We start from the raw sequence: 25,725 nt of genomic DNA, 5'->3' as shown, positions 1-25,725 counted from the left end.
TAAAAGTATCAGAACCCCTGAAACCAGGTTCTAATACAGTAAATTCTAATATAAAAGTATCAGAACCCCTGAAACCCGGTTCTAATACAGTAAATTCTAATATAAAAGTATCAGAACCCCTGAAACCAGGTTCTAATACAGTAAATTATAATATAAAAGTATCAGAACCCCTGAAACCCGGTTCTAATACAGTAAATTCTAATATAAAAGTATCAGAACCCCTGAAACCCGGTTCTAATACAGTAAATTCTAATATAAAAGTATCAGAACCCCTGAAACCCAGTTCTAATACAGTAAATTCTAATATAAAAGTATCAGAACCCTGTTCTAGCTCTTCGCTCACTGTCTTCACTTAACCTGTTACCTGTTCTGCTACAGGGACTTTCCAGCAACACCTGAAGCCTGTTTACACACTGCAGGGGGCGGGGCAACACGAAGCACAACCAATCAGCACGTGAGGGGCGGAGCTAGATAAGAGCTCAGGCTTGTCAGAGAAAAGGTCTGTTTCAGAGAAACCGCACTAAAGCTTCAAACGCACTAGAACCGTTCTATTACAGAATTTAGAGCTAGAACCCTTTCATTACCGAATGTAGTAATTTAGTGCTAGAACCCTTCTGTTAATGGTCCAAGCATTTAGTTCTAGAACCCTTTAATTAGCAGTCCGATAATATTAAGATTGAACCCTTTTCTTAGTGGTACAAACATTTATCATTTATGTCCTACTGTTAGTGGTCCAAGCATTTAATAATAATAAACAATAATAAACTTTATTTATATTGCACATTTCATACATAAAAATGCAGCTCAAAGAGCTTCACAATAAAATTAAATCAATAAGCAAAATGGAAAAAGTAATATAAAACAAATAAAACAATTATAAAATAGTAGGATATAAGACATTTATATTAAAATAAAATATAGAATAAAATTAAAATAAACAAAAAATATAAAATAAGAATAAGAACAACAAAAGCAATCAAATAAAAAAAGTAAAGTAGAAGCAGAACAGAAGCTAGTAGAAAGCTAGGCTAAACAGGACAGTTTTTAGCTGTGTTTTTTTCCATATTTTTGGGGCATAAAAGCAGAAAGCTGCTGCTTCACCAGTCTGGGAGTGTTTAATAGAGCAGCTCCTGATGATCTGAACACAGGATTTGGAACATATTCTGTCAGACAGTCTGAGGTGTATGTAGGTGCGGTTTAACCCATTAACCCATTCGATTTATTAACCAGTAAAATCATTTTAAAATCAATCCTAAAAGACACAGGCAGCAATGAAGTGAAGCTAAAACGGGTGATATACGGATCAGTTTCTCAGCAGCCTGCAGATTAAGACAGGGTTTAGCTCGCGCTACATTTCTTAAATAAAGAAAGCTGTTTTCGTTACATTATCAATGTGAGATTTTAAAGTTAATGTAGAGTAAAAATTACGCCAAGATTTCTAATTTAATCTTTCGATTTTGGAGCCAAACTTCCTCATTTATTTTAAACTTTTGCTCTTCCTGCTTCATTATCAATTATCATACTTTCAGTTGACTCTACAGAAATATTAAAATATGACCTAACAGAAGCATGTACCAGGAAAAAAGAGTCCTAGAACCCTACTGTTGTGCTGTTAGTGCTTCAAGCATTTAGTGCTAGAACTCTTCAATTAGCAGTCCAAGTATTTTTAGCTAGAACCTTTCTCTTATATTTTCAAGAATTTATTTCTAGAACCTTTATTCTACTGTGACGGATTGGCGGCCTGTTTATAAAGGTTTATAAGGGATTATAAAGGTTTATAAGGGATTATAAGGGTTTATAAGGGTTTATAATATTTGATGCTCTGCTTCCCTCTAGTGGTGAAAAACATCACAGATCAGATAAATCAATATTCAGATTAGAGTTTATTATCAGTTACAGTAGTTTTAATAATTTAAACATATTTTAAAATATTTAAATAAACCCAGTTCATTAAAAACTCAAAACAGAATGATGCCGTTTCTCATAACTGGATTCACCTGTGTGAATGCAGGTCAAAGGTCAATGAGTTCACCTAACTAAATTACTGTTCCAATAATAAGTGATAAAGGTAAAAGAGCGCTCACATTGATGCACCTGCTTCATTTAGATTTATTTACAATTATTGCACACTTTCTGTAAATCCTACAAACTACAAACACACACAGGAAAAACTAAAACTCTTGAGTTTTTCTTTCACGTTGTTGTTTATTTAATAATTTTGTCTTTTTATTTATCTAATTTTATGTTTTGCCCTTTAGCCCTTTTATTTTATTCATTTCATCCTTTTATTTGTTTTGTTACTACTTTTTATTTTTGGCCTTTTACCTTTTTATTTCATTTATTTTCTTCCTTTTATTTTTTATATATACTTTTACTTATTATTATTATTATTATTATTATTATTATTATTATTATTATTATTATTATTATTAGTTCCATCATTTACTTTATTTATATAGTTGTTTTTTTAGTCCTTGATGTTTTTAAAAAGTGTTCATATTTTATTATTCTACGTATTTATCTCTTTGTTTTATTGCTCTACATTTTAGCCTGTTTGCATATCCTTTTATTTTGATTTATTTATTTTTTTTTATTTAATCTTACATTGTTTGCTTGTTTTTATAATTTAGACTTAAGTTTCAGTCCCTTTAACTCTGTGTAAGCTCAGCTGCATTAAAATGAGGGTTACCCTCAATGTATTTACAGAGTGAAAATAAAGGTTAATTGATTGATTGATTGATTGATCAGTGAGAGCAGAGCATTGAAGATTGAGTGGGTCTGGGTCTTCCAGCATGACAATGACCCAAAACACAGCCCGGGCATCAAAACAGTGGCTCTGTAAAAAACATTTCAACGTCCTGAAGTGGCCCAGCCCGTTCTCCCAGAGTTAAAATCAGTGTTACCCAGAGACATCCCCAAAACATGCACAGAAGAATGGGCCAAAACACCAGATACACACCAGATACAGTGTGTGCAAATGCAGCTATCTGATTATTTATTTATAATTGTTGATCAGAAAGAAATTAACAGTAAAGATCTGTAAATAATTAATCTACAGAAATGTTACAGGGATTATTATTAAAATCCTTTACTTCAGAATCATCTGCAGTTTAGTAAAGGGACAGTAGAGGGCGCTAAGTCACTGTAAAATTTATTTATTTATTTATTTGGAGCTCATATGAGCCAGGGCATTACTGTGCTTTAATGCTGTAAAACACAGCAGGGCTGTGCGATACTGTAAAATGCAATACCAAATAAATACAGGGCCAGTATTGCAGATACCGATATACCAATACCAATACTTTTTACTACTATCATCTACTTTTGTGTAGAGGAGAGCAATTTATTCAATGCATCACGCAATTTAATGCATTGAATGCATCATCAATATGCAAATTTGAATGAAAATTTTAATTTAATTATTTTGTAAATTTTAATAATTTATAATGTTTATGATGATATTTAAAAACAGGACAATGTTTTTTTCAGACAAATATAAATTTTAATAGAAATATTAAGTATCTCTAAAATGTTTTAGCTGCCCTTATATAGGGCCTGAGCAAAATTGAGGCATGGTCACTGGGCCCATTTTGGGCCATACCATTTTGAGGGGGTTCTTTAGGGTTTTGAAAGATTTTAATTATTCTTTCCTTTTCTGATTTTCATGTTTATTTTATTGGATTGTGGCCTATGATATGTGTTAGAAATTCGGCCTTCAGGAACCAGGTGTCCGATTCAGGAGTCAGGAGACAGCTTCAGAGTTGACTTGAGTTTATTCACGTGCAGACAGAAAATCTACACGGGCACAGCTTAGTCAGTCGATCAGAAGCAATCTGACTAAAGATATTTTGAGGGGACATTATATACTGCAGAGAACACTGCAGGGTGGTCACTAATGGGGGTTTCAAACGATGAGGGTCCCTGCAGAGACAAATGGTCAGAGGGTCCCTGCAGAGACAAATGGTCAGAGATAGTGGAAGATTGACACCTCAACTTTTGTAGCAGACATGATGGAGCCACAATTGGGGGAATAGGAAAGAGTTAAAGTATAATTTGTTATAATTTGTTATGGGCAGAATTCTATTAATTCCCCCTTTGATTCTCCCAAATGGAGAATCACACAACTACATTATTACTAAAAATTAAAAACATATGTACAATAAATGGTCATATGTATAAACAATTAAAGGGCTATAACTATACAACTGTAATTGTACCATAAATGTCAGAAAAGTTGATGTAACCAAGTATTGGAGCTGTTTATGGCTGTTACTTGGTCTTAAAATGTTCCTGAAGAATAATGAAGAAAGTTTCAGTAGTTGTCCATGGTTTTCCAAGAGGCTTGCTCCCATGTGGTGATGTCTCCTCTTACATCACAACTTCAGCTTTTGAGCAGCCACATTGTGTGTGTGTGTGTGGATGTCCATGGCGATTGCTTCAATGTCAGTGAAAGGCAGGTAATCTGGGAAGTCCACTTTGAACATCAGTTGTCTCTTCAACTGTTGAGGCTTGCGTCCGACACTTCACAAATTGTTCTCGCCATGCTGGATTGGCTGGAGCACTGTCTGGCTCCAACAGATCTGTAACAGAGGAAACACTGAGCAGTAAATTGTTCATTGATGTTGATTATGTATTTTTTTTTTTTTAGTTTATCTGCTTATCCCCACTGTCTGTCCCTCAGAAGAGGCTGCTATGATAATGTACAGTGTGTTGAAATCTTCATCCCAAAGGGTAACCCCCATGAAAATAGAAATCATGGTTCTTCCTCGGGACTCTGTACTATTACCCACCTCTTCTTTTACTGACCCTAGATCTCAGTTTTGGGGAGCAAGCAGAAACTAACAAAACCCAATGAGACATTCTCATCTAAATAGATTGTTTCATGTTTCCTCACCATGACCCATTGACCAGAAATAACAAGACATTTGCTCTAATCCCGTTAGTTGTCGGAAGTTTACCCTACTGTGACCAAATTGTGCTTTGAAAACCATCTGGATCACTTTCAACGTATCAGTTCAGCCATACTCAGAGTTCCACAGATCAGGAACTCAAACTACAGGTTGTAGCTGAAAAGAATATAAAACTTGAATCGTATAATTGATCGTATAGTGGTTTATTCAGTGTATAACAATTTTAAATTGATCGTATAGTGGTTTATTTTTTCCTAAAAATAACTATATCACCTAAAGTCTGCAAAAAACTTTGTTTGGTGCATTATCTCTAAAATTGTGCAACACAACATAACTTAATCAGGACTGGTCTCAAGTCCCTTGCTAGTAAGAAAACAAAATAAACAAAATAGTTAAAAAGTGCACTTAAATATATTATTAACATGCTACTTAGCTTATGGTAAGCTCAACCTGGATGGTAAATTCAACTTATGTTCATAAGAATCTTAAGATTCTGCTCTGAGATTTGAAACCATCAAAATCCAGTTCTTAAAAACAAAAAGCACAAATATGAGTTTAAGTAGCAGGACAAATTAACTTAAGCCAAAGCAGGAGAAACTGTTGAAATCCCTGTGACTCCCTGTAGAGCACTGAATATCAAAGATAACTGTCCTGTGACACCCTGTAAAGTCTTGATTATCAGAGGTATCTGTTCTTGTGAAATCCCAGATGGGCTTCCCTGTGAGAACCCACCAAAAGAATTTCCCATTGTGCTTTCTCTAGAACTAGCACCCCTTTTGCATCTATCTGCCTGCTTTTTACGACAAACTCGAGAAAAGTGACCAATTCTATGGCAGTAGTGGCACTCTTTTTTCTGATTAGTGAAGGTTTGAGTTGGACCCAAGTTTGATCCATTCTCTGTGAGGATGTGTATGGATGCAGGAACATGGTTTGGTTCAAGATCCACATCCAAACGGTCCAGTTCATTCTTAAGATCAACCCACTTAGTATTCCTCCAGTTTGGAACAGCAGTCACCAGAGCTTGTCTAAGATCTGTTTGTAGTGACTCAACCAGCTGTCTAAAATGGGGACCATCAGTTGTATTGTTAATGTTATCAGCATTGTAATGGCTGATACCTGAATGACGCAGAAAAACTTTTTCAAACCTCTCACAGAAGTCTGCGGCAGACTCTCCCTTTCTATGTCTGCAGTTGGTAATCTGCCCCCAATCAGTGGTTTTACGGCATTTGCATTTAATCCAGTCATCAAAAGCTTCCCACCCTTTGGCAAGGTTCTGGCCTTTGCCACCCAAAGCATTTGACACCTTTTTAGCAAGTTCTCTACCATCTGTGATGTTAAGAACTTGGCTAGCAATGGCTACGGCGTCATTTGCATGTAGTGAGTACAAATTCCTTTTCTTATGCATAAGATCAATGAAGTCAAGCCCCATTTCCCTTGGAGGTTTAAACTCTTTGGATATTGTGTCCAAAGTTGCTGCATCTAAAGGAATGTGCCCAATTTCTAGTCTGGTTTCACCACCTGCATTTCTCCTATTAAGTACCTCAGAGGATACAACAGTTACAGGTCTCATTTTAACACAGATTGGAAAGTGTGTTTTACCAGTAGCATGGTCAGAATCTTTATCTGATGACACAGATTCTGACCCATCAGAGAGGTCACTCTCAGACAATTCAGGAGACAGCCTGACTGCTACTTGAGGATTTCCATCCTCTTTGTAACACGGCTGACCTGGAGTAGGGGCAACAGTCAGAGAACACTGAGGCCCTGACTTTGACTTAAGTTTGGCATGTTGCTGTTCAACTTCTGTCAATGTTTGCTGCAGTTGCTTGCATGTGCTCTGGGCATGTTTGGTAGCAGTTTTATGCCTTCTGCACTCGCTAGTTAGCTCTAAGACCTTTCCTTCTGCTTCTTTTAACTTTTCATCCATAGATTTCAACTTGCATTCCCAGTAATGCTTAATAACAAAAAGACATTCCTTAACTGAGTTGTGCTTGAGGCTGTAACCTAAAGCTGTTTTACACTCAGCAAGAGTCCATTCTCTATCAGCAGAGAAACCTTTGGATGAAAAGTACTGAGTTAACTTTTGCTCACAAATATGTTTCTTCCCAATGTCACTGATTACGCTTTCAAAATCAGAATCAGACCATTGTGGCATTTCAGTCCCTCCCTTAACTAAGGTGCTGCTTTTATAGTTAAGAGGTTTAGCAAGATTCTTAATGTTTTGGCCTTTAGCAGACATGGTGAGAAAACAAGAGAACAAAACCAAGCTCTGAAACAATAGCAAAACAAAGACACTACCAGCAGATACCAACAAACTGTACTTCACAGAGGACTACAGCAGTAAGTTTCAACTCTAACTAAGAAAAACGTTTCTCTTTGTTAGAGAGGATCCCAGTTACAAATCCTAAGTTTACAGTTGTAACAAAACAAAACTACTCTCAGTTCAGAGAGGATAACAGTTACTAATTCTGAGCTTCTAGCAGTAACAAACAAGCATCTCTCACTTCAGAGAGGAAAACAGTTACTAATTCTGATCTAGCAGTAACAAACACACATCTCTCAGTTCAGAGAGGATAACAGTTACTAATTGTGATCTTCTAGCAGTAACAAACAAGCATCTCTCAGTTCAGAGAGGATAACAGTTACTAATTGTGATCTTCTAGCAGTAACAAACAAGCATCTCTCAGTTCAGAGAGGATAACAGTTACTAATTCTGATCTTCTAGCAGTAACAAACAAGCATCTCTCAGTTCAGAGAGGAAAACAGTTACTAATTCTGATCTAGCAGTAACAAACAAGCATCTCTCAGTTCAGAGAGGATAACAGTTACTAATTCTGATCTAGCAGTAACAAACAAGCATCTCTCAGTTAAGAGAGGAAAACAGTTACTAATTCTGATCTAACAGTAACAAACAAGCATCTCTCACTTCAGAGAGGAAAACAGTTACTAATTCTGATCTAGCAGTAACAAACAAGCATCTCTCAGTTCAGAGAGGATAACAGTTACTAATTCTGATCTAACAGTAACAAACAAGCATCTCTCACTTCAGAGAGGAAAACAGTTACTAATTCTGATCTAGCAGTAACAAACAAGCATCTCTCAGTTCAGAGAGGATAACAGTTACTAATTCTGATCTAGCAGTAACAAACACACATCTCTCACTTCAGAGAGGAAAACAGTTACTAATTCTGATCTAGCAGTAACAAACACACATCTCTCAGTTCAGAGAGGAAAACAGTTACTAATTCTGATCTAGCAGTAACAAACACACATCTCTCAGTTCAGAGAGGATAACAGTTACTAATTCTGATCTTCTAGCAGTAACAAACAAGCATCTCTCAGTTCAGAGAGGATAACATTTACTGACTCCTATTTTATCCAGCCAAAATTTCTCTTCAGTTCGAAATGGCGTTTACTCACCAAGTAGGTTTCAGTAGGCCATCCGGGTCACGGCACCAAGTTGTTAGAAATTCGGCCTTCAGGAACCAGGTGTCCGATTCAGGAGTCAGGAGACAGCTTCAGAGTTGACTTGAGTTTATTCACGTGCAGACAGAAAATCTACACGGGCACAGCTTAGTCAGTCGATCAGAAGCAATCTAACTAAAGATATTTTGAGGGGACATTATATACTGCAGAGAACACTGCAGGGTGGTCACTAATGGGGGTTTCAAACGATGAGGGTCCCTGCAGAGACAAATGGTCAGAGGGTCCCTGCAGAGACAAATGGTCAGAGATAGTGGAAGATTGACACCTCAACTTTTGTAGCAGACATGATGGAGCCACAATTGGGGGAATAGGAAAGAGTTAAAGTATAATTTGTTATAATTTGTTATGGGCAGAATTCTATTATATGCATAATAATTATTTTGAGAATTAAATTTTCCATTGTTTGTTTATTTCATTTATTGTTTTTGTTTATAATTGTATCCCCCTGTAGTGAAAAATCTGTTGGTTTTGGCTGGGTTGGGTAGACCAGTGGTGGCCTATTTAAGGCCTAATTTCTCTTGTTTGTAGAGGATGGTTAAGGTTGATAAAGATATGGTATGTTTGGTTGTCATATGAACCAGTGTAAATCGATTTTGTTTGTTTATTTTTTGTTTTCTTTTTTTTTTTTTGTATTTTGTAGTGATGGGAAGATGATACCTCAAGGAGTGTATCGACACACTACACGAACTGTGTCGACACTGTATTGACACGGTGTTGATCACTCAGTAGTGACCCCTGCAGTAGTTATAACATCATTGCAGGTAAACAAAATTAAAATAAGTTGGAAAAGCATCCTGAAAACACTTCAACTTGTGAAATATTTAATCGACATTTGTTTACTGAAAATATGAACTCATCATTTTATAATTTAATTTGCACAATTTGTCTGAGTTCAGTTGTTGAGTCTAAAATTAGCTTAAAATCTTGTGTAAATGCTAAACTAACTCTGTAAAATATAGCAAATTTGTCTAATACAATTCAGCTAAAATGTGCAACGTATGTATAGATTCTCATTAAAGAAAGTGTTAAATAGTATAAAATAAAAGACAAAAAATGACAATAAAATGCATTAATTTCTGTTTTTATTGAGGCACAAAAGTTTTTGAAGTGTCTTAGCTCCAATGTGATTTCTCCTTTTAGATACAAGTTCTCCTGCCTGAGAAAAAAACTCTTTACAGGGTATAGATGAACAGATGAAGATGGTCTGCATAAATATCTAAGTGCAAGTAGATAAAGGTGTGGATATGTTGTGTTTTTTTGCCTTATTAAAGTAATAAAGTTTACAAACAATAGAACATAGTTACACAAAACCTTTTGTGTGTGATAAACAATTTTAAATTTAAACATTTTAATTTTATTTGAGAATTTTAACTCACCTGGGGTACTCAAACCAGTATCTGCCGATTCTTCATTGCCATGCCGAGCTCTATAATGCCTCAGCATTGATGAAGTACTCTTGTTGATGTAAGAAAGCTTGATAAAGCGACATGTCGATACAGTTTGTTTCCTTATAAACACAATTTGGCGCAGCACATTGAAACGATACACTTCCTGTATCGGTCACGTGATTTTTGTTCAAAGCAATACACGCTGTTACGACCCTAGATAAAAAAGTATAGCCTAGGGGTCTAAGGGTTGCAACATAAATAAATGGACCAACAAGTTTTGGATGCAAAAATAGAAAAGTGTATTTTATGTTTTTAGATTGGAGGGTCAGGCAATACAAAAATACATGGCAGATCAAGAAAATACAAATAATGTTACAGCTCAAAAAGAAATAATAATAATAATAATAATCAAAGTCATAAACAAATATAAACTAAGTCACAAAACTTCAGGGTGAGACAAAGGCCAAAATAACAAACAAAAATGTCTAACCAGTCAAAAGCTATCTTACCTGTGCATCAAAAACAAAAGTTCAAAGGAAAGACAAACAGCTTACCTACCTCCCTGTTCATAAACAGAAACAAATGTAAGTAAAAACAAAATGGCAGCTCACCCCTACAGTGACATAAAACATCATATACATAGCTTAACCAAGACAGAAACATAAGCTAAACAAAGGCAAGTGTCAATATGTCTGCCATGGACCGCATGGTGGAGACACCATGGGCCACCCCACAATGGAACTTCAGGTCCTTTTGTATTCTTGGGTCACATGGCCACAGTGATCAGCTGACACGTTCCCACCAAGATGTGACCTAAGAGCTTGAGAGAGAACAAGGGATACACAGAAAGAGCAGCAGAGGGCAGCAGCACTACAACAGAAAAACAACAAAAGCTACTTAATACCTTGCTCAATCTACAAAAATAATAATAAATTCCAAAATAAACGTCTAGGACGTAACAACGCACCAATACGAGGTTTCACGCTTGTGTGCTCGGCGCAGTGCTGGCGCACCAGTGTTGTTCGTCCCATCCCAAACTAAAACAATGATTGGGCATTTTGCCAGACCAGGACAAGAGTACAAGTGAGTGTGAATGTATGTGAACACCTGTACAGGCAACTATTCAAAGAGAAGTGTGAATCCCAGTGGCATACTTTTAACTGTAAAATATGTGAAATGTCTAAAGCTAGCAGAATGTTTAACGTTTTAAAGAGGAATTAGTATTAAATGGAAAAATAGCTGAGTAATGTGTATGCATGAGTAGGGACAGAACAGGACTGGAAATTTGTTTTTTTCTGTCACACAGAGACTCTAAGACTAGGTCAGTGTCTGAACTGCATTTAGCAGAGCATTATTACACATGTTGTAAAGTAACATATGACATTGTAAAGACTGTTATTAGTGTAAAAATGTAAAAACTGTTCGTCTCGCTGCCTCCTGTTAGCCAATCAGAGGAGACATGTTTGCGTGTATGAATATTCATGAGCAAGAGCCAAAATCCTTTCGTATCTCCAAAATGATCTTTTTTCAGGGGAAGGAAAAAAGTCTTACATTTGAATGGGAATATTTTACAATCTGAGAGTTAAATTAATATTTACAATATTTATATAATGCTCTTTTAAGATCAGTTTCAGATTTACTTCATTATTGTGACGTTGAGCAGATGATCCAGAGAGACATACAAGCTTATTCCCGTTCCAGAGTGTCCAATCAGGAGAATCCAGCTTCCAGATTCAGTCACCTGACCTCCTTCTACCTGCATGAACACCTGGAGACGTGCAGAAACATGATCAACATACCACAGAGACATATCAGGACACTTAGCAGTTTCTACACAAAAGGAAAATAATAAATCTGTGTTCTACAGAACATCATGAAGAACCTCTAGAGTAACTCACCACCGAAATTAATCTTTCGTCCTAAACTGCTGCTGCTCCTTCTTATTCCAGCGCTCTGTTTCTCTCTATTCTCATCATCAGCTTCTCTCCTATTGGCTGTGGAGGAGAATAAAGAGAACAGCATTTATCTATTATTAACCCACATCATTTATTTATTTATTTATATAACATTAACCTGTGCTTACAAATACCGATTAATCACAGATCCTGACTGCTCTATGGAGGCTGATACTGATATTAAAATACTCTCTTTTATTAACAATAATATACATATCAATAACATACAATCAAATAAACAAATCATCCTGTTGACTAATATATATATATATATATATATAAAATAAGTCAGGGCATCATAACTGTATACAACCCAAAGCCAGCTCATTCGAACTGTATATAACCCAAATCCAGCTCATCCTATCTGTATATAACCTAAAGCAAGTTCATACTAACTGTACATAACCCCAATTTAGCTCAAAATAACTGTATATACCCCAAAGCAAGCTCATACTAACTGTATATAACCCAAAGCAAGCTCATCCTATCTGTATATAACCTAAAGCAAGTTCATACTAACTGTACATAACCCCAATTTAGCTCAAAATAACTGTATATACCCCAAAGCAAGCTCATACTAACTGTATTTAACCCAAAGCCAGCTCGTACTAACTTTATATAACCCAAAGCCAGCTCAAACTAACTGTATATAACCCAAAGCCAGCTAATACTAATTGTATATAACCCAAAGCCAGCTAATACTAATTGTATATAACCCAAAGCGAGCTCACACTAACTGTACATAACCCAAAGCGAGCTCATACTCACTGTATATAACCCAAAGCGAGCTCACACTAACTGTATATAACCCAAAGCAAGCTCATCCTATCTATATTTAACCCAAAGCCAGCTCATACTCACTGTATATAATCCTCATACTAACTAAACTGTATATAACCCAAAGCAAGCTCATCCTATCTGTATAACCCAAAGCCAGCTAATACTAATTGTATATAACCCAAAGCGAGCTCACACTAACTGTATATAACCCAAAGCCAGCTCATACTAACTGCATATAACCCAAAGCAAGCTCATCCTATCTGTATATAACCCAAAGCCAGCTCATACTAACTGTATATAACCCAAAGCCAGCTAATACTAATTGTATATAACCCAAAGCGAGCTCACACTAACTGTATAAACCCAAAGCAAGCTCATCCTATCTATATTTAACCCAAAGCCAGCTCATACTCACTGCATATAACCCAAAGCCAGCTCATCCTATCTGTATATAACCGAAAGCCAGCTCAAAATAACTATTTAACCCAAAGCAAGCAATTCATATCTGTATATAACCTAAAGCAAGTTCATAGTAACTGTACATAACCCCAGTTTAGCTCATGATAACTGTATATAATCCAAAGCGAGCTCATAATAAATGTATATAATGAAAAGCCAGCTTAACAGAACTATATATACCCCGAAGCCAGCTCAAAATAACTGTATATATTCCAATGGAAGCTTCCATGCCACACGCTGATGCTGGAGACTCTCCACCACACATCTGTAAAAGGTGATTCTCAGCTTTCTGAGGAAGTAGAGCTGCTGATGTGTATATAAACGTGTACACACACACACACACACACACACACACACACACACACACACACACACACACACACACACACACACACACACACACACACACACACACACACACACACACACACACACACACACATATATATATATATATATATATATATATATATATATATATATTACACACACACACACACACGTTTACATAACTTTATATATCGGGGCACCAAAACAATTCATATACAAACAATTCAACAGTTCATATAACCTTGTAGTTGCTGCATGAAGTCTTCGTCCGCCCGCGGGGAGTCGGGCAGAGACCCGCCGCACATGGAGGCTCCTTTAGCGGTTCCGGAGGCGGACTGCAGCCCCTCCAGGCTGATCGCGGCTGGGTTCATCTCTGCTGCTTGTGCGGGCGAAGTTCTGCTCGGACTGAGTGCGCAAAACTTCACGCGGGGAGGTGCGCTTTTTATACTCAGCAGCAGCAGCTGTGATTGGTTGGTTACCGCGGTGCGGAGCGCTTTCATGTTCAAAAGCAGCAGCTGTGATTGGTTGGTTACCAACTACAGATTTCTAAATATTTCTTCCCTAAGCATAAATAACCTGATCATTGCTTGCTGCTGCTGCTGCTGCTGGCCGTTATGTGACTACTTATTAAAGTAATCAGTTGACGTGTCACGTCATCTATTGATCCAGTCTGTTAAAGTATAAAACATTTAAATAGCTATTTTAATTAAGCTCACCACATACACAGAAACATGTAGTTATGGCCAGGCCAGAAGCATATAAAAACATAATTAAAAAATGTATTTATTTCATGATTAAATTCAAAATGTGAAACTCATCATAAAGATTCATTACATAAAAACTGATCTAATGAAATATTTATTATGAAAATTATGAATATATTCTAATTTGATTAATATACAAAATCAATTGGAACGTTTGGAAGCGCGGACAGGTACCAAGTGGAGAAATAAATCCACATCTCCATAAAGCTTGTGTGGCGGCTTTCCTGCTGCCCTATAGCACTTGTTAGACCCTTTGGTGGGAAGTTAGAAAGACGCGGGGAGGCAGGCTGTCTCTTTCTCTCCTCTGGTCTTTATTACTCTGCACATCTGCACATACAAACAAACAAATAATCCCAGCCGATTATTTAGTGACTGCAACTGCATGTATATCTCCTGCGCTGCTTGCAAGCTCCTCTGGAGCCCTTTACATACACAAACAGTATGAAAAAGAACTGAATACACATATAGCTGCACAAAAAATTAAGAAAATAAAATAAGAAAATAAAATAAAATAAGCAGCTTAATCTGTTACATGTGATCGTATAGTTTTTTTTTTTATAGAGAGAGAGAAAGTTTTTTTTTTCTCTTTATATATATATATATATATATATATATATATATATATATATATATATATATATAACAGAACAGAACATTTACACTAATTAAATGAACAGAATCACAACATACCTGCACATACAAACAAACAAATAATCCCAGCCGATTATTTAGTGACTGCAACTGCATGTATATCTATAAAATACGAAACAAAGGAAAACACAGCACATGAGCATACATTTTCAGGCACATGTAGTGCTTTGGCGCCAAAACGGCTGTAACTCAGAACTGAAAACCCAACTGGGGCAGAAATAAGTAAATATAAGGCAAAATATGCTTCAATACTCAATACAAATGTATAGAAGTGTTACCAGAACTGACATAAAACCTAATTTTGCCGGTAATTTGTCTTAAAAATATTTATATCTGCTTAAAACAGCACTTTTTACGGAGCTTCTCAGCTCTGCTTACCTCCTGCGCTGCTTGCAAGCTCCTCTGGAGCTACGGGGGGCGCAGGGGGATAATTAATAAAAAAAAAAACATGCAGTTGCCTTGCTGGTGCAGGGATTTGTCGTTCAAAATAAAAGCACAGAAAAATAACCACCTTTTTACTGTTAAAACACATTAACCAGCCTCCAACAGGAGTAAAAAAAAATATAACAAGAATCCCTTTTGTTTACTAAAGGTTAATATAATAATAATTTTGTGAGAATTCATATAATTTTATGCAGTTCTTTTTAACTCTGTTACACCCTCCCTCACTGAATTCTGACAAAATTGTCCACACACCAGGAATTGCAATACATAAAAAAAACACAGTTTGGGTTTCAATATATAAAAATATATATATATAAACTGACTTTAAAGTATCCATCAAGGATGAAGTGGAAAGAGAATGACGTCAAGTTCTCCAACCAGCTACCAGTTGTAGGATGCCTTAAACATCCCACACTAACCCATAAATTTTAAACAATAAATGCCTATGTACTGTGTATGTTTCTCAGTGTGACAGAGTGCAGATAATTACAGTAGATACAAAAAAAACAAAAAAAACAAAAAAAAAGTACAGCAACAGGGAAACAAAAGAGACAGAAAAAAAAAACATAACTTTGTTTTGAAACTCATTTTAGCCTTTTATAGTCTCAACCACATATTTTTATAAACTGTTTGAACATTCTACCAAAGATTATTAATGACTTTCTGTCTTGACATTGTGTAAAGAAGTTTGTTTACAGGCCTAATGACACGTCCCAACCGAGTTCTTAACTGATTAATTGTGTCAGAATGCTGTATCTGATCATTAGAAATTGACACATTTGTGTGCTGTGAGTCTCTACTGCTGACAGACTGAGCTGATGCTACAGGAGGACACTCTGGTCCAGATAAGCTTGTACAGTCCTGAGTTGTCTCACAGTCATATCTAGGACTGAAAGGGACAGAATCAGAATTGTCAATCTCACTATTAGGTGGTGCTTGGTTTGTCAGACCAGTTAATGGACTAACTGTGCTACTGTCACAAGCATTTGTGGGCTGTCCATTGATGGGAAGCTGTGTGATCCACTCTCTTGTTCTTGCTTCTGGGTCAGACTGGGCAGGGACAGGTGAGGCATTGATATCTGCTCTGTCTTGAACAGTAGATACATCCATCGTTTGCACGGATCTGTCAGAGTCTGTGTGTTCATCTTGAACATGATCAACTTCAGTTCTATCACTGCTTACAGATGAGCAATTTTCTAGCTCAGCATGTGAGTGATCATGTGGCATCACTGTGCAATCATCGGAGATGGACGGGTGTTCAGAGGAAACAAAAGATGCAGGACTTGAGGCTGCAGGCACATCCTGAACAGGTAAGAAGTTTACCAACATGAGAAGATTTCGATGCACTATTCTTTCAAGACCAGTAAGTGTGTTTCGTATTTTATATGTGTGTGTTCCAGCATTCTTGTCAGTGACAGTGTAAACTGTTGATTCCCAGCGATCAGCCACTTTTCTCTTGCCTCTTTCTCTTCTGTTGGCTACAAGCACACGGTCACCAACTTCAATTGTGGCACCCTTAACTCGTCTGTTGTACAGTCTGGCTTGTCTGTTTTGTTCTTTGTTTGCATGTTCCTGTGCAATCAGCATAGCTTTCTTCAAATCCTCAGCAAGTCCTGCTACATATCTGTCATAGCTGCTTATGTCTGGATCATTCAAGACATTCTTGAATAGAATGTCTACCGGAAGACGTGGAATTCTGCCATACATGAGAAAAAATGGAGCATAACCTGTCGTTTCATTAATTGTACAATTGTACATGAATGTCAGCGTCTGTAAGTGTCTAGGCCAATTCAGTTTTGCCTCAGGTGTCAGGGCTCTGATCATGTTGCCAAGTGTTCTATTAAAGCGTTCTACGGAGCCGTTTCCCATCGGATGATAGGGAGTAGTGTGTGATTTTCTGATGCCAGACAATTTTAAGAGCTCAACAATCAACTCGCTCTCGAAGCTTGGCCCTTGATCACTGTGGATCCTCTCTGGGAATCCATAGATGCAAAAATACCTATCCCAGAGGACTTTTGCCACCTGCTTGGCAGACTGGTCTTTGCAGACAAAAGCTTGGGACAGTCTGGTGAAATGGTCAGTTATAACTAAAACATCTACAGACTTATTGTGCAAGTCCTCAGCTGACCAAAAGTCAATACACACAAGTTCCAATGGCCTAGAGGTGACAATACTTTCCAGGGGTGCTCTTCCATCAGGCTCTAGCACTTTGCTCACAATACAGCGTTGACAGTGGCGGACGTGGTCACGAACATCTCTGTCCATGTGCAGCCAAAAAAATCTCTGCCTGGCAATACTGAGGGTTCTAGACTGGCCCTGGTGACCAGCACTTTCATGAACTCCTTTCAAAACTTTGTCTTTTAGAGACTCAGGAACCACATACTGATGTCGTCTCACCTTTGACATCTGATCACGAGAGATCCTATACAGGATACCATTGTGTAAAACGAGCTTTTCCCAGTGTTTCAGAATTCTCAAAACTGGGACTGTCTCCTTTGACCGCTCTCTCCTTGAAGGTCTGCGGTTTCTTTCTACGTAGAACAACACACGAGAAAGGGTTCTGTCTTGGCACTGAGCATCACGCAGTTCTCTTGCTGAGAAAACAGGCAAGTTGTCCATTCCATCAGGGACAAGTTGGGGCAGGTGGTGTACCATATCTACTCCACGAGTTCTCGCTCCCAATTCCCATTCATTGTGAGAGTCAAAAATGGCGGAAACTTCCTGTGCTGAAACTGACTGAGACAGATTGAATACTGACTGGGCCTGGTGTACAGAAGTGATCTTTTGATTATTACGCGAACATGCTTGACTTGTACTTTCATTCGAAGACCTGAATGTTTCTTCAACCAAGGAGTCTGACATTCCTCTGACCTCACTGAGCAGCGTTTCAAATGGTTCGTGTAACAATCTGTAGCTCACACGTGACTTGATGAAGGGGACACGACTTAGGGCATCTGCTACAACATTCTGTGGACCTGGCACATATTTGATGTCGAAAGTGTAGCAAGCCAACTTAGACACCCAGCGCTGTTCACAACAATCGAGTTTTGGCTTTGTCATTATATGGGTGAGCGGATTATTATCTGTCCAAACTGTGAATTCGTGCCCCTTTAACCAATGGCTAAATTTGTCACACACTGACCATTTGAGAGCAAGAAACTCCAGTCTGTGAGCTGGGTAGTTCCTCTGAGAGCGGGTTAGTGTCTTACTTGCAAACGCTATCGGCCTAGCTCTTGTCTCCCCTTCCTGAACCTGTGATAAGACAGCACCAAGTCCATCCAAAGAAGCATCAGTAGAGAGTAGAAAAGGGCGACTAAAATCTGGATGAGCTAACACAACAGAGTTGACAAGGGCTGCTTTAAGTTCATCAACAGAACGGTCATGATCAGAAGTCCAGTCACATGAGCTCAGTTTTCGGCTGGTTACAGCACTCTTGTATACTTTACGGCCTTTCACCTTCCTCTTTTGGCCAGTCAACAATGAAAAGAGGGGTTTAGCGAGAGATGAGTAATTTGGGATGAAATGCTGATAGTAATTTAGCATTCCTAGGAACGAACGAATGCGCTTCTCAGAAGGAGTTACACCATCAGCTTCCATTAAATCTGCCTTGGACATATTTGAGACACTATCTACTTTGCTTGGGTCAGTAGACACACCCCGTTTGTCTATAATGTGCCCAAGGAATTTTACAGACTTTCTTAAAAAGTGGCACTTCTTGGGAGCCAATTTTAGATTATGCCCACGGAGCCTGTTGAACACCATTTCCAAGCGTTCTAGTGCTGTTCTTTCATCAGGAGCGAAAATCAGCAAATCATCGAGGTAACATAACAGACTTAGGAAATTTTGGTCACCAAAAATAGCAGTCATCATGCGCATGAAGCTTCCTGGGCTGTTTGAAAGGCCTTGAGGAAGGCGGCAGTACTGATATAGGCCCATTGGGGTGGTAAAGGCTGAGTATTTTCTGTCATCTTCGTGTAATGGCATATTATAAAAGCCAGAAGTCAAGTCCATTGTACTGAATAAAGAATTTCCGCCAAGTGCAGCCAGACAGTCGGCCTGGTGAGGCAATGGGTGTGCGTCCTTAAGAGTTCTCTTATTCAGCCAACGAAAATCTGTACACAACCGCAATTCCCCGTTTTTCTTCCATACGAGTACCAGAGGTGATGCATACTCGCTGGTGGATTTCTCTATGATTTCTTTCTCCTCCATTTCATTTAAAACCTGTCTCAGTTTTTGGTACTGGCTTGGTGGAACTCTCCGGTAAGGTAGTCTGAATGGTTTTTGATCAGTGAGATGGATCCTATGGACAAATCCTTCTGCTTTTCCACAGTCCAGATGATGGCGTGAAAATATGTCTTCATACTGGACAATTAGGTCAGATAGCTCAGTTCTACACTCCTCTGATACATCACATAGACTTAGGTCCACTTTGTCAAGACCAAGAGATGCTAGCTTCTCTTCAGAGGATACTCTACCCTTCGCTTGATTAGGTGCTGCATGGCTGGGTGGAATGCTCTGAGGGCAGCTTGTCAGTTCAAAATCTTCTACTGCGACACAGGGGAAGACATCTGCAAGCTTTGCGTTGCGTCTCAGTAAAACAGGTTTGTCAGAAATGTTCATGATCCTCAAAGGAACCCATCTGTCACCCCACAAAGGAGTTATAACTCTGGCTACCATAATGCCTCTTGGAACTGAATGAGATGACGTGCATTCAGTCATGACTGCACTGCCTGGTGAAACTGAAGTGGTCTTCGGCAACTTTCCCCATACAAGATATTCTTGACCAGGTTCAAGGTAGGTGGCAGAATTACACTTCACCGTACCTATTTTGTCTGGTACGTTTTTACCACTCCAGCGGTTTAAACCGGCCAACATGGACAAGAACTGCTCTGTTTCAGGGTCTGGGCAACGTGGCTTGGAAACGGCTCTCCAATAACTGTCACATTTCTTGGATTCTCTTAAAATGTGTTTTATCACATTGGTTCCCAGAATTAACTCATCGTGCTGCCCTTCTACTACTAAAGTAGGCACAATCATTTTGCAACCATACACTTCCATTTCAACACTAAAGGCTGATTTTGGACTCACACGTCGACCTCCAACGCCTACTAATGTGACATCACATGAAAACCTGTCAAGCTCAGTTACAGCACCTGCGTCAAGTAGAGTGCGCTCAGCGAATTCATTCATCGTGCATGCCATTGAGCCACTATCCAACATCGCACCCAGTGTCACTTTGTTGCTAATTTTCACAGGTGTATAGAATAAACTGTCACTCTGGCCAACAATTTGTGTGTTCTGAAACACAATGTCTACATTTCCATCTGTACAAACAGAGTCAGTAGTTTGTAGAAAATCTTCAACATCTATTTTGTCTGAATGGGAGTTTACATTATGACCTGTACTTTCCCCCACTGAATACAGGTCGCCTAGTTTCCCTGAGGTAGTCTTGAACTTGTTGTAGGTCTATCTGGGCATTGCTGTTTGGAATGACCAGGGGCTAGACAGCTAAAGCAGAGACGATCAGACTTGCAATGGGACAGTGTGGTGTGACTCCCATCTTTACAGACCTTGCATGGGGTAGAGTTTAAGCCAGGACGAAATCTTTGCTGCTGAGCTCGAGAGGCACTATTGCGTTGTTCCACTTTCAACAGAACTTGCTCCAACATATTCATCATGCGTCCAAGTACAATTCCATCTGACTGATGCGCACTTTTTGAAGGAGAAGGTGACTGGATGTGCTGATCATGAGCCTGAAAGCAAGCTGGAACTGGACAGGTATTAGCAGCGTATGGCATGGCAGGAACATAAGAAGGACATGGAGACATAGGCTTAATATCCATGCCAGCCGGAGGAGTGACATATGCTGTTTGATGTGACTCAGCATCAATAACTGAAACAGGGTGACTCTTAAAGTAGCTGTGGCTGTTAGGTTTAACCGAAGCCCTCAATTCTCTCTGATATTCATCAATTCTTGCTTGAATATCCCTTGATGTCCAGTCACCAATTGGTTTACATTTAAAAACACATGAAAGTTCTGGATCAGAGCAGTGTTTGACAAACATGCGAGCTACTTCTCCACTAATATTTTCCATTTTCCGTCCTTGCCGTCGTAGTCCTTCATCTGCTGTGTCTGCAGCTTTATTAAGCCTGATCCAGTAATCAACAGGGCTTTCCTGAGGCTTGGGCAACGTGGTATAGAAGTCTTCAAGAGGGAGACATGAGGAGGACTCACTAAAGTAGCGTATGACAATGTCATAGATGAGCTCTGGATTCTGTGTCACGTCTAGTGATTCGTTGCTCCTTAGAGCGATCTTCACTACATCTCTGGCTTTGCCCATTAGTCTGCTTAAGATCTCTTCCGCTTGATCAGTCAATGCACAGTTTTGTTTTTTTAGACATGTCTTAGTCATGTCGACCCACTCTTGTACTGAGAATTTGTCAGAACTGTCACCTCTGAACACTTTAGGCTCGTGTTCAGTTTTAACATGTACAGTTACTTGTGGTGTGTCTTGTCTGCTTGAGCATGATACTGTATTATCCATTGTTTTTTTCTTGTCAGCATCTTTGTCAAAAAGCCCTGCTGTCATCAGCCTAGTTGCTATTGAGTCACCTATTTGTATGCCTAACTGACCTACAATATCGGCTAAGTGCTCAAGACTAGCACTGTCACACACAGGAGTTGAAGTGTGTGGACTGTCTCTCAAGTACTGCCCCATAGGAGACCAACTTGGGCTATGGCTAAATCCTCTGCCTCTGCCCAAATTAGGTCTTGAATACTCATTTGTTTCACTTTTACTCATTTTCTGAGCCATTTTTTTTTTTCTACGCTGAACAAATTATGTAGTCACAAAACAAATCAAATTATTAACATAATACAATAACAATCAGCTTCTCATTAAATAAATAAAAAAATTAACTGGCACTAAATTATTTCTGACCACCGTTAATGATGCTTGGCAGCTCCCTCGGCGATCTGCGTTGAGCTGATCCTGATGATCCAAATGAAAAGGTCACGGCACCAATGTGGCGGCTTTCCTGCTGCCCTATAGCACTTGTTAGACCCTTTGGTGGGAAGTTAGAAAGACGCGGGGAGGCAGGCTGTCTCTTTCTCTCCTCTGGTCTTTATTACTCTGCACATACAAACAAACAAATAATCCCAGCCGATTATTTAGTGACTGCAACTGCATGTATATCTCCTGCGCTGCTTGCAAGCTCCTCTGGAGCCCTTTACATACACAAACAGTATGAAAAAGAACTGAATACACATATAGCTGCACAAAAAATTAAGAAAATAAAATAAGAAAATAAAATAAAATAAGCAGCTTAATCTGTTACATGTGATCGTATAGTTTTTTTTTTTTATAGAGAGAGAGAAAGTTTTTTTTTTCTCTTATATATATATATATATATATATATATATATATATATATATATATATATATATATATATATATATATAACAGAACAGAACATTTACACTAATTAAATGAACAGAATCACAACATACCTGCACATACAAACAAACAAATAATCCCAGCCGATTATTTAGTGACTGCAACTGCATGTATATCTATAAAATACGAAACAAAGGAAAACACAGCACATGAGCATACATTTTCAGGCACATGTAGTGCTTTGGCGCCAAAACGGCTGTAACTCAGAACTGAAAACCCAACTGGGGCAGAAATAAGTAAATATAAGGCAAAATATGCTTCAATACTCAATACAAATGTATAGAAGTGTTACCAGAACTGACATAAAACCTAATTTTGCCGGTAATTTGTCTTAAAAATATTTATATCTGCTTAAAACAGCACTTTTTACGGAGCTTCTCAGCTCTGCTTACCTCCTGCGCTGCTTGCAAGCTCCTCTGGAGCTACGGGGGGCGCAGGGGGATAATTAATAAAAAAAAAAACATGCAGTTGCCTTGCTGGTGCAGGGATTTGTCGTTCAAAATAAAAGCACAGAAAAATAACCACCTTTTTACTGTTAAAACACATTAACCAGCCTCCAACAGGAGTAAAAAAAAATATAACAAGAATCCCTTTTGTTTACTAAAGGTTAATATAATAATAATTTTGTGAGAATTCATATAATTTTATGCAGTTCTTTTTAACTCTGTTACACCTGTCAGAAGAAGGAAGCATGAAGCACCCTGAAATGTCCTGGTATAGGCTGCACAGACATAGGTCTTGATATAACATGAGACCACCACCAGCAGGGGGTTCTTGCGCTATTTTAAAAGTCAAATGTAATGCTTTTAAAGAACTTTTTAGGACCTCAAAAAATATCATTAATTTTTACACTTTTTTCTTTAAATTGTGTTCCCTTGTGATGCAGAAGAGAGCCAACATAGCATGTAAGTAAAACAACACACTGAATTGCATATAGGAAGCAAAAAAGAATAATGAAAGAACACTTTAAGCAGTCTCCATTATACATTATTAATCAACTCAAAATGAAAAGCCTGTCCTAAGCCAATAATTTAAAATGTATGTACGTAATTGTTTGCAAACAACAAAACTCTTAACAAGAGAAACCAATTAACAATGAACTGTTTTGGAAAAGCAGAGCACACGGGGGAAACCTGAACAGAAACCTGTGTAACCCGTTTTCAGTTTTGCTGTCTGGTTGTTCCTAATGTTTTGAGAGTGTGTGCGTATGCTCCACTTCCCCCTGTGTGCTCGCGGATCGGTCTCTGCTCCAGCGGAGCTTTTCACTGCAACAAAGCTGCCAAAAGTCTCCAGCCAATCCGACGTTGCAACAGCAGTTGACCAATTAAATTCCTAATACCGCTTGCTCAGCATTCTCATTGGTTGAAAAAAATGCGATGAAATCCCCCCGCCATCCTGCCCCCTGTAACTTCTAATATATGTATTCATATTAGTTTATATGATGTTCTGTGGAATATATGTAAATATATTATGGCATTACGAATGTGAAACAGATTTAGAGACTACCTAACTAACATAGCCGATCTGCCGTGTCAGAATTAGGTTAGTTGCCTAGCTGACTTAGCCATTGTGGAAATGGATCTCTAACGCTAAGCTAGCTAGCTTAACTAGCAAGCCGTAGGCTAGATAGGCTAACCTGCCAGGTGTTAAGGAACGACGTTCTTTACCTCAGTTAAGTAGAAATTTTGGAGAGAGGACTAAGGTTAGTGTAAGAGCTAGCTAACATTAGCGACGAGCTTAGCTAAAGTTATCGGGAAGAGAACCGAGGTTAGCAGAAATCTAGTCGGAGACCCCCTTTTGTCGTTAAGTACCACTGGGGCCTTCCACCCTACCCGGGGTACAAACCAATACCTGCACGCTTTATTAGTTTGTATTTGTGCATGGTTATATTCTTAGATAATGATAAATGAACACTGATAGTTATCTATAGAGAAGGAACTTTAATGTTTTGCATCATTATTATTATTATTATTTGTAGTAGTTAGTAGTAGAAGAAGCAATAGTGGTAGTAGTTATATTATTAGTATTATAAACAGCATAACAATTAAATTGATCATTTCCTCTTTTTTCCAAAACAGTTCATTGTTAATTGGTTTCTCTTGTTAAGAGTTTTGTTGTTTGCAAACAATTACGTACATACATTTTAAATTATTGGCTTAGGACAGGCTTTTCATTTTGAGTTGATTAATAATGTATAATGGAGACTGCTTAAAGTGTTCTTTCATTATTCTTTTTTGCTTCCTATATGCAATTCAGTGTGTTGTTTAACGTAATGCAACTTACATGCTATGTTGGCTCTCTTCTGCATCACAAGGGAACACAATTTAAAGAAAAAAGTGTAAAAATTAATTATATTTTTTGAGGTCCTAAAAAGTTCTTTAAAAGCATTACATTTGACTTTTTTGACGCCATTGGCTGCATTAATAAATGATGGACAGCTAACTCTGGCTGATGATTGGCTTAAATCTGGTTAGTCTGCTTTTAGGGGGCCAGACTAACATACTTTGCTCGGTTGACCTATACAGCATTTATAATAATCCTTAATAACACTTTTAATTTTCACTTTGAATTTCATGTAGCTGCTATCTATTTTATCTGTTTTTTTTGTCTTTATATTTATTTATTTCAACAATTGCTCTTGGGTGTAAACTGGATCGTGAGAATACAATTTCCTTCCCCCACATGTACCACATGTGATGTGAAATGACACTAAAATCTCCTCGAATCCTTGAAATGACAATAAAATCTCCTTAAACTATCTCTTTAATGTTTGTTAGTTTATTAGTTTCACCATTTTAAACACTGTAAACTGGACACCGGACAGGAATTCACAGCGTGTCATGCACCTTTGACAATAAATGGTGCGTGTCTTTCACAGCCTCCAAACTAAAAACAAAAGGGTTTATGAATTAATCCTGCTCATTCTCTTTCAGCCAACCTAAACACTAAAACATTAAAGTTTTTCTGGCAGTCTCTCGGTCTCACGCTGGATCCTCCTCAGTAAGAGAGGTGACACTATGAAGCTGCTCAGCTGTCAAGTCAAGTAGTTTTATTATCAATACTGCATATGTACAGGACATACAGAGAATTGAAACTACGTT

At 38.0% G+C, this 25,725-nt stretch overlaps 1 long non-coding RNA gene across 1 annotated transcript; it reads right to left on the bottom strand.

The window, feature by feature from the left end:
• Positions 1-14,362: 14,362 nt before the first annotated feature.
• LOC125794082 (uncharacterized) lies at positions 14,363-22,436 on the bottom strand. The gene is made up of 2 exons (XR_007433589.1): positions 22,347-22,436; positions 14,363-14,450 (listed from the first exon to the last, which is right to left on the bottom strand). It is a non-coding gene; the product is annotated as an uncharacterized LOC125794082 (long non-coding RNA).
• Positions 22,437-25,725: the final 3,289 nt, after the last annotated feature.

This window comes from Astyanax mexicanus, unplaced genomic scaffold, assembly GCF_023375975.1.
Source record: "Astyanax mexicanus isolate ESR-SI-001 unplaced genomic scaffold, AstMex3_surface scaffold_39, whole genome shotgun sequence".
NCBI classification, from domain to species: domain Eukaryota; kingdom Metazoa; phylum Chordata; class Actinopteri; order Characiformes; family Acestrorhamphidae; genus Astyanax; species Astyanax mexicanus.
Note: the sequence above shows the minus strand (reverse complement) of the source record. Positions and strands in the feature narration are given on the sequence as shown.